The following is a 16,866-nucleotide window of genomic DNA, read 5'->3' on the forward strand; positions in this document are numbered from 1 at the left end:
ATCGCATGCACTTAAAGTATGGAAGAAAAATTTCCCGAAAGAAAGGGGAATGCTGTTTGCTTAGTGGGCAAACAACAGAGTCCATTATAGCCATTATGATTTTATGTGTATGAAAGGCTATGTCTTTGTTGCTATTCTTATTTATTTATTTATTAAGAGGAAAGGGGAAACAAGAGGTAATTCAGGCCACCAGGAAACACTCTCCTTGTGCCTTTGATGCCACAATTTTTTCTTAGCACTCAACTTATTTTTCTTCTCCCATTTTCAGTGCAGCTCGCTCACCTCCAACACCCAAGATTTTCATGCCACCTGTCCCAATCATCTAGATAAATGTATTTGCATTTCAATGCTGGAGACATATATTACTACCCATCCCAGCATTTTTTGGACTTTAAGTGAGAATTGCAACAGAGGACAATGCTTGACACAAAGCAATTGTGAAACTAAAGATGGAATTTCCAGTATTAGGGTGTTTTGTTTTGTTTTGTTTGGAGAAGAGGGTCTCTGTGGTTCTGCCAAATCATGCAACTGGTTTCACTGACCCAGGAACATGACCAAGGTCACAGCCTTGTAGCCCTAGAGCAATCCCTGGCTGAAGGTGGCAATAAAAACAGGTGTAGTCACAGCTGGGCTGATTAAAGGCACTGTCTCGGGAGGAACCTCTAAATAGAAGTGCAGGTGGCAAACCTTGCTTAATTATCAACGTGAAAAGCCTGTAAATTGAGACCTCAGGAGGGGAACATTCTTGCTTTGTTTCTGGCAGACAGAAAAGGCTGGCTGGGGCCTGATAGCCATCAACTTCAGCCATTCAGGTGATTAGGAACACCCCCAACCGTAGGCCTGTAGGCAGGGCCTACACAACGCCCCAGCGGGAGTAGGATGTCTCTGGCTACAAAAGAACCAGTTCTGGCCGGAGATAAGCAAGTTTCTTGTGGGATTTAGTTGATGCTCTGTAATGTCAGGTTAGGCTGATAGGGTATTTTATTGAATGACACAAATTCCAGCTTCAGTAACAGGACCTCAGTGTCAATGTGAATGTAAATAGATTGTCTTATAAAGTGAGAAAATATGTGCACAGTATCGCCCCTCTGGTGAACCTCTGCCCTCCTGAGCATATGAGCTATGAGACCACACTTGGCGCCTGTAGGCACCTCTCACTCCTTTATCCGGCACACACAATGACCTCCTTTATATGCTGTCTGCCAGGCTGCATGGGAAGGGCCCTTGGTGTGCTCAGTTTGACTACAGTAATACTGTACGTGGTAATCATTAACCTGAAATGGCATTTACGATGATGAGATGGTGCTGTGTGCTGCTCTCCTTCATCCCTCCAGCAAACACAACGTACTGACTCTAAAACAGGTACGACCAGTTGCTGCCAGGTCCTCAAAGACACAGTGTTCTACTGTGGAATTAGCCATACATAATGGGCCCATTGAATCAGGCAGCAGGCACTTTCCTCTCTGGGCTGTGCAGATAGAGGAGTTGGGCCTAGACCCCAGGGACTGGTGGGTAGGTTTGGGTTTCTAAATGGGCTTTGTTCACTCACTGGAAGAGAAAACTCCAAAGCTGAGCACAAAACCCAGAAACTGAGCTTAAAACTTCCAACGGATTCCCTCAATGGGAGTCAGGGGCTGAGTAATACCTTTGGTGACTTTATAACTAAAACAAGGTTTCTCACCTGAGGGCCTTTCTGCATAATTACTTGGTTAGTCAGCGACAAGTCAGGCTTTAAGAGTAGCTGGGGTTGAGGTGACGGAAAAGGCACAGAGGAATTAGGTAGTTTACTCAAAAGCGCACAGCCAGTGTACCCTGGGACTGGAAGCAAGATAGTTCTCTTGATTCTTGTATTTTGGCCTCTTTGGAGGCCCAAGGAGGAATTACCTTTGCTTGGGAAGTCTAGGCAATAGGCATTGTTGTTCCTTCCTTGTGCCCCTAACAGTTACTTGGATGGAGGAGGAGAAGCAGTGGCTATGGCAAACTTGGAATAGGAGAAGGTGGGTCCTAGTCTGAGCCCAGCGACCTCTAACTGTGTGATGGTAGGTAGAATCTTTCATGTCTTTGAACCTCAGTTTTCTTATCTCCGTGAAGAGAAAGCCAGAAAAGATGATCTCCAGGGTCAGCCACAGCACTCACATTCTGTAGACAGCATTCCAGTGAGAGCAGGAGATCTCCGACCAGAAGCTGCTGAGAACACATCATGGGAAGGGTGGGGTGGGGGTGAAGATGACAGAAAGGCAAAGGAAGCACTCGAAAAGTACCCCACTAATTTGGGGCTTTTACCTTCTTCCCAGTGCCTAATGAGAGCCCTTCTGAAAAATGGTTAAGTGCTAATCAGGATCTTGGAATTTGTTTTATTTAATGCTTTTCTTTTTCAGACCCTGGATTTTCAGACCCGAGTAACTTGCCCATGGCCACAGGAAGAACTGGTGGCAGATCTGCCTCCTATCTGTAGCTCTTTCCACTGCTCACATGGCCACTTGTATTCAGTAGATGATGACTAGACCAGCTCTCAATTCGTAGCAGCATAGCAAATACAGATTCCTGTGGACATCTAGTAATGCTGTGATATGGATGATTGAGCCCCCTCTGTGCTATGCACATTACCTACATCAGCTCAGTAATTTTTAAATTCAAAGCCTATGACAGGTGTGTTTTCCTAGGTTCAATATAAATACGTGGGGAGTGGAGCTGAGAGCGTGGTTTGCCTGAAGTCACACGTTTAAAATTTGACATCTAGAGCTAGCATCAAAGACCCTTAGGTTCAAGCCATTTATCAAGGGGGAATACCTCTAGCTTCTGCTCTTGGCTCAAACTATGTGAGATATTAGTTCTTCTACAGCCTCCCCCATCTATATGCCTTCAGATATAGCTGAACCCAAGGTGCAGAATCTATTCACCTAACCATTGCACCGTACTGCCTTGCTAGGGAGGAGTATGTGGGGGCCATAGACTCTGATTCAGAATTATAGAAATATTCCATAAAGATAGTTGCTTTTTCTTTTCCTTCTTTTTTTTTTTTTTTTTTAAATAATCTCAGCATTCCTGATTAGAAAACCAGTTGGCCAATAGGGCACCCTTCTAGGGAGCTGTGGCTGTCCTTGGCACACTGGGAAAGGGTCCTGGAGACAAAACCCAGTTCTCCTCTATGCCCTCCAGCTTCTGAGAAAGGGTTTCTCCTCCTTCCACAGTGTTTATAGGCAGGCGATACCCTGGATCTCGCCAGTGGGTGACCTCCCTCACAGTGAGAATTTGTCTAGAAGCCTCCAAAGAGGAAAAAAAACAAAAACAAAAACCATTGTAATCACTCTTGGGCTCCAGCTGCTAAGGCAGATAAGACAGCAGCCCCAAGATCCTGGAAACTCTTGCCTAAAGGAGATCCTGTTTCAGTGTCTTTGTGTGAAAGTTGGTGTTGAGGGGACGGGGGAAGATGGAAATGCTGGAGTGATTAGTGCTTGGCGATTCTTATATAGGTGCAATTGTTACCTACACTTCAAGCACTGTTTGCGATCTTGTATGGAAGAGATTAATTCCTGAGATAACCCTCAGAATTGATAATTGGGGACTGTGCCTATTTTCCAAATGGATAGGCCAAATCCGGCCCTAGGAGACTTAGTAATTGGCATTCTGTCCCAAAACCCTGGGGTGGAGGCAGAGAAAGAAGCCAGGTTGCCTTATGTGTTGCCAAGTGCCTCCCTCACTCTGGGTATCATGACATCAGGTCATCTAATGTGCCTCCTGTGACATTCAATTCTAGGAAAAAATGCCTGGCTTTGTCAAAGAGAACTAGCTAACCTCAGGAGAGAATGTACCCAGAATCACGTGGCCCCTTGTGGCAGGCCTGAGGTAGAGTCCCTTCAGTTTCACAAGCAACTGACTCTAACTTAAAGTCACTGCTGCTTGTGGATCCAAAGCGCATGAAACGGTCTATCAGGTTTTTGATTTGTCTTAAACAGATTGTGCCCTCACCAAGTGCCACTGCTAAAATGCCTCTTTTTCAGGGAAGCCTTCCCATAACCCCCCATCAAGATGAGGTCCCCTGTGATTTTATTCCTGTGGTTCTCCCTGGCAGTCCTAATCCCAGTAGTCATTTAAATAATTATTTGCCCAATTATTTGTTTAATATCAGTCACCTGTCCCAAGCTGTCAGCTGTACAGAGGAGGTTTAGTGTCTGACTGATTCATCAGGATCTAGTATAGTCCTTAGTAGCCATTCAAGAAACATTTGTGAAATAAAGAAGGAGGGGATGTAGAGACTATTATATTCACCAATGGATGAGAAAATGTTGGAACTAGACATTTCCAGGAGTGATAAACTATCTTGTCCAAGGTTACATGGCTGGGCAAGAAGACATCTAGGACTAGCATGTAAGAGCCTCAGGTTCAAGTCATTCATCAAAGGAATTACCTTAAGTTTCTGCTCTTGGCTCAAACTATATGAGATATTAGTTCTTCTGCAGAGTCTCCCCATCCTTCTGCCTCTAGATGTAGTTGGAATCGATTCACTTTTCTGCATTCCCATTTCCATAAACCACTATCATCTCTTGGCTGGAATTCAAGAGTTTCCTAAGTTTTTCAAATGCTCCCGTGCCCTGTCTTTACCGTCTTCTAGACATAAAGATTGGAGTGAACTTTTAAAAATATGCAGCATATTGGGCCATTCCCCATCTTAAGGCCCATCATTGGTGTCCCTAATGTAATCAGAGTCACTCCTTATAAAGGCCACAATCTTTATGTCATCTGAACCTTGTCTCCTTCTCCAAATTTCTCTACACTCTTGCATTTACTAGCTACACTCCACCCATGCTGACCTTTTTTTCTTCTGTTGCTCAAACATTTTAAGTTTGCAGTTTCTTCTGCCTGGAACACTTTCTGGCAGATCTGCACATCCGTTTCACACAATGTCACCTCCTCTGACCATCCTGTATAAAGTAGCTCTCCCATGCCCCCACACTACTCTCTGTCACATTTTTCTATTTTGGTGACTCCAAAGCATATAACACTCTCTGAAATCATCTTCTTTACTTGTTTTCTTGTATAATATCTGTCAAATCATACGCTAATGTGACTGCCGAGATTTTGGGGGCTTTGTCTTGTACACTGTTGTGTATCCAGCACCCAAACCAGCACTGCATATGTATTTATGGAACTGGTTGAACAAATTAGATTGTGTAATGACATCTATATAATTGGAGATACTACAATTGAGTTTTTCCTGAAGGTGATGACAAAAAGTGAATGCATATAAAACCCTAGAATATATGCTTGGGCAGGGAGGGCACTTGGGTAGGTCAGCTGTTCCCCAAATTGGTCAGCATCAGAATCACCGGAAGAGTTGGTAAAAAATAGAGCTTCCTGAGAACCCCTCAGCACCTACTGGATCAGAACATCCAGGGCTGGGTCATGAAGTTGCTGACAGAGAGTGGGCCAGTTGGAAAGTCACTAAGTGATAGGATCTGACGCCAAGTACATGTTCCTGCCTTTGAATTGGTATCTGCACTTCTGGGAAATAATCTTAACCACAGAAAAGACTTTGTGTACAAAGATATTTATCTCACTTTGTTTATAGAAGTAAAAATTAAAAAAATAAATGCCCCAAAAGAGGAGAAGTGATTAAGGAAACCATGCATGATACTGTGGTTTGATGGACATTAAAATGAATGCTTATGAATATGTTTCTGCATAGAAAAGTAGAGTTTCTGACTTTATGCTGGAATGTAGAATGGTTTGTTGGTTATGATAATGGTTAAATGCACAACATGTACTGGGAGCTGACTACATGGATTGAAATTCTAGCTCTGACAAGTATGTGACCTTAGGCAAGCCACTAAACCTCTCTGCACTTCTGTTTTCTTACCTTGAAAATGGGAATAATTATAGCATCTGGCTGAAAGTGGTATTGTAAAGATTAACTGAGTTAATGTATGTGACATGTGAGGCCCTCTAGAAACATTAGGTGTTATTATTATATATGAGGGGGATAAGGCCAGAAGGAATTATATTAAAAGGCTTAGCAATAATACTAAGATTGTTGGATAGGAGTAATTTTTCTTTTCTTTTCTCCAGTCTCCAAGAGGTGGTTCTATTATCTCCATGAATAAGTGTAATGACAATCAAGTCTCCAGCATTGGAATGGGGAGTGGGGACAGAATAAGACAAATGCACCAAAGACTCTTTGCAAATATAAAATTTCATATTAAAATATAAAATATGAAGTTAATAAAGGTTATAGCAACTACTTTTACAGCACCTATTTGCCTAAGTTGATCCAGCCACTAAGTAGCCAAACTGCATTTACAACCTAGAGCAGTCTGATTCTAGATCATATGCTCCTTGCCCTGAACCACATTGTTTATCCAAAAAAGTAAATTTACATCTCCTCTTCTCTTTCCTCACAGGTCAATACAATTGGAGGGCTTTTAGCTATTCATGTATTAATTTACTCATTGAATGCTTACTTGCAGGGTAACAGCTCTGCCCTGGCACCCTGCTACTTCACACATATCCACACATGCCACATGGGCAGATTCTTAAACTGCAGCTTATCTGAGTCTTGGGCAAACGTCTTGTGGTCCTCTTGGAATGCCAGAGTATGTGAGGCTTATGAAGAGCTGCTCTGAGGTCATCTGCCTTTCACCTTTCTAGCTTCCCAGAGAGGCTATCTCAAAACCTATCTCTTCACTTCCTGGGTACTGATGAGGTATGGGGCTTTCTGCCACATTCTTCTCAAAATAGAGCTGTGGAATATAAAACTACTTAGCTGCAGTCTGAAACCACATAGCTCCTTGATGTAGTTTGGCTCAGTGTCCTCACCCAAATCTCATCTTGTAGCTCCCATAATTCCCACATGTTGTGGGAGGAACCCAGTGAGATAATTGTATTATGGGAGTGTGTCTTTCCCATGCTGTTCTCATGATAGTGAATAAGTCTTATGAGATCTGATGGTTTTAAAAATGGGAGTTTCCCTGCACAAGCTCAGCTTTCTCTCTCTTAGCTTGCTGCCATCCATGTAAGACGTGACTCGCTCCTCCTTGCCTTCCACCATGACCATGAGGCTTCTCCAGCCATGTGAAACTGAAGTCCACTAAGCTTCTTTCTTTTGTAAATTGCCCAGCCTGGGGTATGTCTTTATCAGCAGTGTGAAAACAGACTAATACAGTAAATTGGTACCAGGAGTTGGGTACTGCTGAAAAGATACCTGAAAAAGTGGAAGTGACTTTGGAACTGAGTAATAGGCAGAGGTTGGAACAGTTTGGAGGGCTCAGAAGAAGACAGGAAAATGTGGGAAAGTTTGGAACATCCTAGAGACTTGCTGAATGGCTGAGCCCAAAATGCTGATAGTGATATGGACAATAAATTCCAGGCTGAGGTGGTCTCAGATGGAAATAAGGAACTTGTTGGGAATTGGAGCAAAGGTGACCCTTGTTATGTTTTAGCAAAGAGACTGGCAGCATTTTGCCCCTGCCCTAGAGATGTATGGAACATTGAACTTGAGAGAGATGATTGAGGGTATCTGGCAGAAGAAATTTCTAAGCAGCAAAGCATTCAAGAGGTGACTTGGATGCAGTTAAAGGCATTCAGCTTCATAAGGGAAGCAGAGCTTAAAAGTTCAGACAATTTGCAGCCTGACAAAGCTATAGAAAAGAAAATCATTTTCTGAGGAGAAACTCAGGCTGGCTGCAGAAATTTGCATAAGTAACAAGGAGCTGAATGTTAAGCCCAGAGACAATGAGGAAAAAGTCTCCAGGGTACATCAGAGGTCTTCATGGCAGCACCTTCCATCACAAGCCTGGAGTCCTAGGAGGAAAAGATGGTTTCGTGGGCCAGGCCCAGAGTCCCCATGCTGTGTGCAGCCTAGGGACTTCATGCCTTGTGTCCCAGCTGCTCCAGCCATGGCTAAAAGAGGCCAACATAGAGTTCAGACCATGACTTCAGAGGGTGCAAGCCCCAAGCCTTGGCAGCTTCCACATAGTGTTGAGCCTGTGAGTGCCTAGAAGTCAAAATTGGGGTTTGGGAACCTCTCCCTGGATTTCAGAGGATGTATGGAAATGCCTGGATATCCAGGCAGAAGTTTGCTGCAGGGTTGGGGCCTTCATGGAGAACATCTGCTAGGGCAGGGCAGAAGGGAAGTGTGGGGTCAGAGCTCCCACACAGAGTCCCTACTGGGGCACCACCTAGTGGAGCTGTAAGAAGAGGGCCACTGTCCTCCAGACCTCAGAGTGGTAGATCCACCAATAGCTTGCACTGTGTGCCTGGAAAAACCACAGACACTCAAGGCCAGCCCATGAAAGCAGCTGGGAGGGAGGCTGTACCTTGCAAAACCATAGAGGGGGAGCTGCCCAAGACCCTGGGAACCCACCTCTTGCATCAGTATGACCTGGATGTGAGACATGGAGTAGAAAGAGATCATTTTGGAGCTTTAAAATTTGACTGCCTTTCTGGATTTCAGACTTGCATGGGGGCCTGTAGTCCCTTTGTTTTGGCTAATTTTTCTCATTTGGAACAGCTGTATTTACCCAATGCCTGTACCCCCATTGTATCTAGGAAGAACTAACTTGCTTTTGATTTTCCAGGCTCATAGACATAAGGGACTTGCCTTGTCTCAGATGAGACTTTGGACTGTGGACTTTTGAGTTAATGCTGAAATGAGTTAAGACTTTGGGGGACTGTTGGGAAGGCATGATTGGTTTTGAAATGTGAAGACATGAGATTTGGGAGGGGCAGGGGTGGAATGATATGGCTGTGTCCTCACCCAGATCTCATCTTGTAGCTCCCATAATTCCCATGTGTTGTGGGAGGGACCCGCTAGGAGATAACTGAATTGTGGGAATGGGTCTTTCCCGTGCTATTCTCGTGATAGTGAATAAGTCTCACAAGATCTGATAGTTTTAAAAATGGGAGTTTCCCTGCACAAGCTCTCTCTCTTTGCCTGCTGCCATTCATGTAAGACATGACTTGCTCCTCCTTGCCTTCCACCATGATTGTTAGGCTTCCCCATCCACGTGGAACTGTAAGTTCGTTAAACCACTTTCTTTTGTTAATTGCCCAGTCTCAGGTATATCTTTATCAGCAGCATGAAAACAGACTAAAATATCCCTCAACTACAAGGTATCCCACAACTCATGTAGTCATCAGGCCCCTTTGGCTCCAATGTTATCCTCTTTGGCATGTGGGACAAGGATCATGCGGGGCTGGTGCCTTTAGTTCATTCTTCTCTTCACTGTCTAGGTAGGTAATAAACTGTCTAAATCCAAAAGTGGTTCATTGTACCTTTACCTGTCAAGTCACTCAGGCCTTAGCCTTGGCTTTACCTTTTCCTGTGGGATGCATCAGTGAATAAAACATAAAATCTCTGTTCTTGTGAAGCTTGCATTCTAGTGGGGTCACAAACTACAAAAAAAAAAAAAAAGCACAATAAATAAGTGAAGTCTATATGATAGAAGGTTATATGGGAAACAAGTAGAAACGGGTAAGGGGGTCTGCAAATTAAGGTAGGAGGCAGATGGCTGTATTAAATAGTCAACAACATCCATCTCATTGAGGACACAAAATCTAAGAGGAGATTTGGAAGAGTTGAGGGGTTTAGCCAAGGAGATATTTGGGCAGAGGAAAGAACTAGAGCAGATGTGCTGGAATGTGCAAGAAAAAGCAGGCAGTAAACTATGGCTGAAACAGAGTGAGGAAAGGCAGGCATAGTATGAGTAAGTGAGCAAGGAAAGGAACCGATCCAAGATGTAACAATGGACCAGATCCCTCAAGGCCTTGTGAACAGTTTTAAGGACTTTGGCTTTCAGTTGAGGAGATGTGGGAAGCCATTGCAGATATTGCTTTTAACATTTTTATTGAAAAATAAAAGATACAAATACAGAAAACCACACAAAACAAATGGATAGCTTAGTGAGTTATGATGTGGCTGTGCTCTTTGAACCACTTCCCAGATCAAGAATTAAATTTGCTATTCTCTCCAGAAGCACTTCCATGGGCTGTATCCCAAACAGAGTTTACTGCCTCTGCCCAAATGTGACCACTATTCTAACTTTTATACTAACCATTTCCCTGGTTTCTCTAGGTTTCATCACCCAAGTTTGCAGCTCATCTCTAGTCACTATAGTTTAATCTTGATATGTATTTTAAGTCTCTTTAAACCCACGGGTATTTCTCTATCCCTTTCTTTTCCCTACCATTTATCTGTTGAATTACTCAGTCAATTTGACCTATAGTTTTTCTCATGTTTGATTTTGTTAATCATTATATGGTTTAAAGCAGAGGAGTGATATGATCTGATGTAGAGTTGGAAAGAGTCATCGTGCCTATTGTGTTGAGATTGAAGGGCAAGAAGGGTGCAAAGAGATTACTTAATGGGCACTGCAGAAATTCAGAGATGATGATATGGCTTAGACCAGAGTGGTAGAGGTGGAAGACATAACAAGTAGTTAGATTAGGAGATATATATATATATACACACACACACACACACATACATACATACATATACATATATATGTATAGAACCAGCCTGCACATGTACCCTTGAAACTAAAAGTATATATTAGATTGGTGCAAATGTAATTGCAGTTTTTGCATTGTTGAAATTTGCCATTTGATATCAGAATATATATCTTGATGTATGTTCCTCCTATACTCAGTTTGTTGAGGGTTTGTATCATAAAAGGTTGTTGAGTTTTATCAAATGCTTTTTCAGCATTTATTGAAATAATCATACGGTTTTTATACTCAGATCTGTTAATGCGATATATCATGTTTGTTGATTTGCATATGTTGAACCATTCTTGTATCCCTGGGATGAATCCCACTTGATCATGGTGAATAATCTTTTTAATGTTTTGTTGGATTTGGTCTGCTAGTAGTTTGTTGAAGGTTTTTGCATCTATCTTCATCAGCACTATTGGCCTGCAGTTGTCTTTATTTTTTGGTGTCCTCTGGTTCTGGTATCAGGGTAATGCTGGCCTTGTAGAATGAGTTTGGAAGTATTCCCTCCTCTTTAATTTTTTTTGAAGAGTGTGAGTAGAATTGGTATTAGTTCTTCTTTAAATGTTTGTTAGAATTCAGCAGTGTAGACATCAGGTCCTGGGACTCTTTATTACATCTTTGATCTCATTCCTCACTGTTAGTTTGCTAAGCTTTTCTATTTCTTCATGGTTCAATCTTGGCAGGTTGTATGCATTCAAGATTTCATCCACTTCCACATTTTCTAATTGTTGGCATATAGTTGTTCAGAATAGTCTAGTGAGTCTATTTCTCTGGTTTCAGTTGTAATGTCTCCATTTTCATTTCTGATTTTATTTGAGTCTTCTCTTTTTCTTAATCTTGCAAAAGGTTTGTCAGTTTTATCATTTTCAAAAAACCAACTTTTCATTTCATTGATATTCTGTAATTTTTTTAGCCTCTGTACTATTTATTTCTTTCCTTCTACTAATTTTGGGTTCTTTTTTTGTTGCTCTTTTTTGAGGGGCATTATTAGATTATTTATTGGAAGAATTTCTACTTTTTTTCTTATTATACTTTAAGTTCTAGCATACATGTGCACAATGTGCAGGTTTGTTACATAGGTATACCTGTGCCATGTTGGTGTGCTGCACCCATTAACTCATCATTTACATTAGGTATATCTCCTAATGCTATCCCTCCCCCGTCCCCCCACCCCACGACAGGCCCTGGTGTGTGATGTTCCCCTTCCTGTGTCCTAGTGTTCTCATTGTTCAATTCCCACCTATGAGTGAGAACATGCAGTGTTTGGGTTTTTGTCTGTGCAATAGTTTACTGAGAATGATGGTTTCCAGCTTCATCCATGCCCCTACAAAGGGCATGAACTCATCCTTTTTTATGACTGCATAGTATTCCATGGTGTATATGTGCCACATTTTCTGAATCCAGTCTATCATTGATGGACATTTGGGTTGGTTCCAAGTCTTTGCTATTGTGAATAGTGTCACAATAAACATACATGTGCATGTGTCTTTATAGCAGCATGGTTATATACCTTTGGGTATATAACCAGTAATGGGATGGCTGGGTCAAATGGTATTTCTAGTTCTAGATCCTTGAGGAATCGTCACACTGTCTTTCAGAATGATTGAACTAGTTTACAGTCCCACCAACAGTGTAAAAGTGTTCCTATTTCTCCACATCCTCTCCAGCACCTGTTGTTTCCTGACTTTTTAATGATTGCCATTCTATCTGGTGTGAGATGGTATCTCATTGTGGTTTTGATTTGCATTTCTCTGATGGCCAGTGATGATGAGCACTTTTTCATGTGTCTGTTGGCTGCATAAATGTCTTCTTTTGAGAAATGTCTGTTCATATCCTTCACCCACTTTTTGATGGGGTTGTTTTTTTTTTTTTTCTTTGTTTTTTTTTTTTTTTTTTTATTTGATGGGGTTGTTTTTTTCTTCTAAGTTTGTTTGAGTTCTTTGTAGATTCTGGATATTAGCCCTTTGTCAGAGAGTAGATTACAAACATTTTCTCCCATTCTGTAGGTTGCCTATTCACTCTGATGGTAGTTTCTTTCACTGTGCAGAAGCTCTTTAGTTTAGATCCCATTTGTCCATTTTGGCTTTTGTTGCCATTGCTTTTGGTGTTTTAGTCATGAAGTCCTTGCCCATGCCTATGTTCTGAATGGTATTGCCTAGGTTTTTTCCGGGGTTTTTATGGTTTTAGATCTAACATTTAAGTCTTTAATCCATCTTGAATTAATTTTTGTATAAGGTGTAAGGAAGGGAAGACTTTCTACTTTTTTGATATGAGCATTTATTGCTGTATACTTCCCTCTCAAAACTGCTTTTGCTGTATCTCATAGAGTTTTAGTATGTTTTATTTACATTTTCATTTGTTTCAAGAAATTTTAAAATTTCCTTCTTAATTTTTCATTGATCTGTCGATCGTTCAATAACATGTTCTTTAACGTCCATGTGTTTGTGTATTTTCAGAGGTTCCTCTTGTTATTGATTTTCAGTTTTATTACATTGTGGTTTGAAAAGATACTTGGTATGATTTCTACTTTTCTGAATTTGCTGAGAGTTGTTTTGTGTCCTAAGATATGGCCTGTTTTGGAGAATGTTCCATTTGGGGATGAAAAGAATGCGGTTTTTTGGCAACAGTTATATCAAATGTTCTATAAATATCAGCTAAACCTGTTGGTGCAATATGTAGTTAACTTTGATGCTTCTTTGTTTTCTGCCTGGATGACCCATCCATTACTGACAGTGGGTGTTGAAGTCTCCTACTATTATTGTATTGCAGCCTATCTCTCCCTTTACATCTGCTAATCTTTGCTTTACATACTTGGGGGCTTCGGTTTTAGGTGCACAGATATTTATAATTGTTATATCCTTTTTCTGAATTGACCCCTTTATTATTATGTAGTGACCTTCTTTGTCCGTTGATATAGTCTTTGATTTGTAGTCTGTTTTATATGATATCAGTGTAGCTGCTTCAACTTTGGTTTGTTTCCAATAGCACAAAATATCTTTTCTCACACCTTCATGTTCAGTCTTCATGTGTCTTTATAAGTGAAGATCATTTCTTGAAGGCAGTATATAATCGGACCTTGGTCCTCTGTCCTTTTAGCCACTCTATGCCTTTTAACTGAAGAACCGAGTCAAATTTACATTCAGTGTTATTGAAAAGTAGGACTTATTATTGCCATTTTGTTGCTTGTTTTCTGATTGTTTTGTAACTTCTCTCATCCTTTCTTCCCTTGCTGAGTTCCTCGGTGATTACGTGATTTTCTTCCTGCTGGTATATGTTGATTCACTTCTTTTTACTTTCAGCTAATATACAATAGATTTTTAGATTGTGGCTACCATGAGGCTTATAATAACATCTTACAGATATTACAAGTGATTTAATAAGAAGACAACTTGTATTAGATAACAAAGAAAATAGTAGAAATAACCCAAGAAATGAAGAGAAAAAAACACTATCATTTAACTTTATCCTCCCCACATTTTGATTTTTTGTTGTCTCAGTTTACATATTTTTATATACCCTATCTCTTAACAGGTTGCTTTGGCTATTACTGTTTTTGATAGATTTTTCTTTTGGGCTATATACTAGACTTACAAGTGGATTGCACACCATGATTACAGTATTAGCATTCTGGGTTTGTCCATGTGCTTAATTTTACCATTGGGTTTTATAACTTCAAATGTTTTCTTTTTGCGTGTTAGTGGGTATTTTTTTTTTAATTTTTATTTTAGACTAAACAACTGTCTTTAGCATTTCCTATAAGACAGGGTTGGTAGTGGTGAATTCTCTCAGCTTTTGTTTGTCTGGAGAAAGACCCTGTCTCTCCTTCATATTTGAAAGATACTTTTGCTGGATACAGTGTTCTTGGATGACAGTTTTTTAATCCCTTTGAAAATATCATTCTCCTCACTTCTGGCCTGTATGGTTTTCATTGAGAAGTTTTTTTGCCAGATGAATTCAAAGTTCCTTATATGGTCTTTGTTTCTTTTCTCTTGCTGCTTTTAGAATCCTCTCTTTGTGCTTGACCATTAAGAGTTTGATTATTATGTGCCTTGGCGTAGTCCTGTTTGGGTCAAATCTGTTTGGTGTTCTTTGATCTTCCTCTACCTGAACATTTATCTCTTTCTACGGTTTTGGGAATTTTTCAATCATTTCTTTGAATAAGCTTTCTACCCCTTGCTCTTGCTCAACTCCCTCTTGAGTAATGATAATTCTTAAATTGGGTCTTTTAATGTAATTTTCTAAATCTTGTAGGTTTTCCTTATTATTTTTTATCCTCTGTGTATTTTCATATAGCCTGTCTTAGAGCTCACTGATTCTTTCCTCTGCTTGATCAATTCTGCTGTTGAGATCCTCTAATAAATTTTTCTGTTCAGTAAATGTATTTCTCAGTTCCAAGATTTCTGTTTGATTTCTTTTCATTTTTTTAAATCTCTTTGTTAAATTTATCTGAAAAATTTCTGAGTTGCCTTTCTGTGTTGTCTTGGAGATCACTGAGTTTCCATAAAACTGCATTTTGAATTCTTAGAGAGTTCATATATCAGCATCTAGTTAGGGTCAGTCACTGATTCTTTGCTTTTTTCATTTAGGAGATCATGATTCCCTGTTTTTTTGCTGTTTCTTGTTGATGTATGTCTACATCTTGCATTAAAAGATTATTTATTCTAGTCTTATTTGTCTTACTTGTTTTGATTTTTATTGGATTCACTTTTTTAGAAATTCTTTGTAATTTACCTGTTAATTTATTTCGCCCAACTAGGTTGCTGTCTCCTTTTAGTGGTTTCTTAAGCCCTGCTTTGTCTTGGTTCTAGTAAACAGTCAGAGTGCTGCCCATGCTGAATGAAGGAGGTCCCAAAGGTTATATGCCAGTAGTATGGAACTGTAGGCTAGGAGCTCATGCCCAGTGGTCCTGTGGAACAAATCTCCTACAGTATGGTGCTGCTGAACGACCATTCTGATTTGGTGTTTCCTTTGGCTGAATTATAGAGCAGTGTTTCTAAGCCTGGGAATCATAGTCCCTCTCCTTTTCCTTTGGCTATTTCAAGGCTAATTTTTCCTTCAGGTACTTGCAATGCTTCCTATAGGTTGAGGCAGGGGCAGGTCCACTGCCAACAAACCCAAGATAGTGGAGAAGCTGGCTGTCCACCTCAATCTCAATTTTTTCTAGTGTAGAAACCATAACTCTAGGAAAAATTTCCTGCATGGTTGGTGCTGAGCAGATTGAGAAAAAGGGGCATCATGGACATGGAAGTCTGATTTTCTTACCATCTGCTTGGAATTTTTTTCACTCTTCTGTGGCTGCAGGAACTGTCTCATTCTTACATTTAAGTTCTGGTATATTGCTGGTGATAATCTTTGCATTCTATATTTGTTTTAGATTTTCTTTGAGGAGTTGGGGAGGAGTGAAGCCAGCTTGCTTCTATGCCATCATTTTGGAACCAGAGTCTAAGGGAACTTTTTGAGGTGATACGTATGTTATGTATTTTGATTATAGTGGTGGCTACATGACCAATATATTTTTCCAAACTTATGAACATGTATTCTTTAAAAGGGTGAACTTTATTGCATGCTAATTACACTGCAATATACCTGAGCAAAGGAAAAATAAAATGGTAGGAAAGGAATTGTAGTCACCAAAAAGAGACAATTCTCTCAAGGAGTTTCCTGAAAATGAGTGCCATGAAATGAGACATTTGCTGGTGGGGGAAGTCAAGTTAGAGTGAAGTAAAGGTTTTACAATTTGTTTTGTAATAATTATTATTATTTTGATGATGGAAGTATGAGCAGTGAATTCATTGGTTGATGGAAATTGTACAAAGAGGAGAGAAGAGAATTGCTGGAAAGATGTCCCTAAATTGGTGAGAAAGAATGGAATCTAGAGTGAAGGTATTGGCTTCGTAATCAAGCATGAACAATTTTCCAATTGTAAGAGGAAAGAGGGCACAACATGAGGGTCTAGGTGCTAGCGGTTGATAGAGGTTGTGGGAATGTAGAAGTTCTCTTCTTATTGCTTTCATTTTCCCTATGAAGTAAAAAGCAAGGTCAACAGCTAAAAGGCTTTCCTCTTTTAAATGACTAGTAGCTGACTTAAACCTGACACTTCTCTCTGCCTCTCTAGATTATAAGCAAGAATGGAACATTTCTTGCATGATTGTATCACCAATGGATACTTCAAGTACAACCAATATACTAGGTAATTGGGCCACACAATGCTAAGCAATTCCATTTCTTGTTGTCAATTCTTCTTCCTCTCCTCCTCCTCCTCCTTCTCCTCCTCCTCCTCCTCCTCCTCCTTCTCCTCCTTCTCCTCCTTCTTCCTCCTCCTCCTCCCCCTCCTCCTCCTCCGTCGTCATCGTCTTCTTCTTCTTCTTCTTCTTC

This window comes from Piliocolobus tephrosceles, chromosome 13 (genome assembly GCF_002776525.5).
Source record: "Piliocolobus tephrosceles isolate RC106 chromosome 13, ASM277652v3, whole genome shotgun sequence".
NCBI classification, from domain to species: domain Eukaryota; kingdom Metazoa; phylum Chordata; class Mammalia; order Primates; family Cercopithecidae; genus Piliocolobus; species Piliocolobus tephrosceles.